Source organism: Astatotilapia calliptera, chromosome 22 (genome assembly GCF_900246225.1).
Source record: "Astatotilapia calliptera chromosome 22, fAstCal1.2, whole genome shotgun sequence".
NCBI classification, from domain to species: domain Eukaryota; kingdom Metazoa; phylum Chordata; class Actinopteri; order Cichliformes; family Cichlidae; genus Astatotilapia; species Astatotilapia calliptera.
The window spans coordinates 28,597,410-28,600,058 of NC_039322.1; positions in this window are offsets into that span (position 1 = coordinate 28,597,410).

Sequence of the window (2,649 nt, forward strand, 5' to 3'; positions counted from 1 at the left end):
GCTTGACTTTTCTCAGTTCATGGGCAGTTATTTTGCGCCTTGGTTTTTCCACACGCTTCTTGCGACCCTATTGACTATTTTGAATGAAACGCTTGATTGTTCGATGATCACGCTTCAGAAGCTTTGCAATTTTGAGACTGCTGCATCCCTCTGCAAGATATCTCACTATTTTTGACTTTTCTGTGCCTGTCAAGTCCTTCTTTTGACCCATTTTGCCAAAGGAAAGGACGTTGCCTAATAATTATGCACACCTGATATAGGGTGTTGATGTCATTAGACCACACCCCTTCTCATTACAGAGATGCACATCACCTAATATGCTTAATTGGTAGTAGGCTTTCGAGCCTATACAGCTTGGAGTAAGACAACATGCATGAAGAGGATGATGTAACAAAAAATAATTTCCCCCAGGGATCAATAAAGTATTCTGATTCTGATTCTGATGTGGACAAAATATTCATTTGCCTAATAATTCTGCACTCCCTGTATTTATGGTGGCCCCTACAGACAAAGCACATACAAACTTCAAATCACGTACAAACTCCAAAACACGTAAAAGCACGTACAAACTCCAAAACACGTAAAAACTCCAAAACACGTAAAAGCACGTACAAACTCCAAAACACGTAAAAACTCAGAAGCACATAAAAACTCAAAACACGTACAAAAGACAACAGAAGTGCTCCAGGATGCTAGGGGCAGTGTTGAACTTTTGTTACCTAGTGGCTACACAAGCCAGCAAGTACCAACGACCGGATTTGGTGTGTGGTAATAACAGGTAAATGAACTTTTTTTTATTTATTATTTGACTATATATGAATGCTTGTGTATAAATACACAAAGAATACACATATGCTTTCATGATTTCAATTGTGTAATTTAAGTGATCTAGGTAGCTCTGGTTTGGAAGTTCAGTTCATGGTAGAAATGTGTTTTGGAGTTTGTATGTGTTTTTTGGAGTTTGTACGTGTTTTGTCTCTAGGGGCCACCACATATATTTATAAACATATATAAATAAAACCACTTTTCTTTTACATTAGTAATTCCTTTTGTGCATAATTTTATATTATTGTTAATAAGATGGCGGCGCACGTAGTTGCAGCAGCTCAGTGTTCTACCGATCGATGCTATGTTTGGATAATTTTGTACGCCTTATGTTTGTTTTTGTGTTCTACCAGCCAAGCGAATAACATCTATAGCCGACATGATCTCCTCAAGATTGGAGTAAGTTACCGCGAGAGCGTGACTAGCAAATTTGTCCGCTTACACAAGATACCGGTGGAAATAGCGAGGAGTCCGGGCTCCCCATGGATTGTTATCCCTTCGGGGTGGAGGCGCAGGCGGCGTCGAGAGAGAAGGAGACGGCGAGGCTGCAGGGCCGGCGCGCTAGCCAGGCTACGGAGGCAGCCACTCAAACCACCGCTCCCCAGCCTATTCATCACAAATGCCAGATCCCTCGCAAACAAGTTGGACGAATTGAGGTTGCAAATAGCAGCGAATAACTTCATCAAAGACTCATGCATCCTTCCTATCACTGAATCCTGGCTACATCAATCCATTCCAGACTCTGCTATTGAGCTAGCAGGCTATACCACACAGCGACATGACTGAACAGTGGACTCCGGTAAGCGCAAAGGAGGGGGGCTCTGTATGTATGTGAACAACAGCTGGTGTACCAACACAGTGATAATAGACCGTCACTGTTCACCGGACATTGAATATCTGACTGTTAAATGCAGGCCCATCTACCTACCTAGGGAGTTCACCGTTGTCATAATAACAGCTGTTTACATACCACCAGATGCTAATGCTAACTCGGCGATCGCACTCCTGCATACAAACATCAATAATAAACAGAGCACCTACCCTGACGCTGTACATATCGTAGCAGGGGACTTCAATCACGCAGACTTAAAAAGAGCAATCCCCAAATTCCACCAGCACGTCAAGTGTGCCACTAGGGGTGACAAGATTCTGGACAAAGTTTATTCCAACATCAAAATGGGCTACAGGGCCAGACCTTTGCCACATCTGGGTCAGTCTGACCACTTGTCACTGTTTCTAATCCCTGCATATGCCCCCCTCAAGAAAACTGCTCTTACCATCACAAAGAATATTACCATATGGCCAGAGGGTGCCTCTCAGCAGCTGCAGGACTGTTTTGACAGGACTAACTGGGATATCTTTGAACATCAGGACTTGGAAATGTTCACAGACGGTGTCCTCTGCTATATAAAACACTGCATAGACACTGTTACAGCAGTCAAACGGATCCGGGCTTATCCCAACCAAAAGCCCTGGATGACCCGGGAGGTCAGGCAGCTGCTGAAGGAGAGGAACATTGCATTCAGGTCTGGCAACAGGGATTACTACACCACAGCCCGATCCAACCTGAAGAGAGGCATCAGAGAGGCAAAGGGGGACTATAGGAGGAGGATTGAGGACCATCTGAAGAGTAATACCAGCCGGCAGGTGTGGCAAGGCATCCAGCACCTAACCAACTATAAGATCAATCTCGGAGCTGTGGACAGTGACCTGGAGCTGGCAGAGGAGCTGAATATCTTCTTCGCCCGCTTTGAGACCAGGGTACCGGAGGTATTGGAGCCACAGCAGCAACACGCCACCCATCGCAGCACCACCCTCACCCTG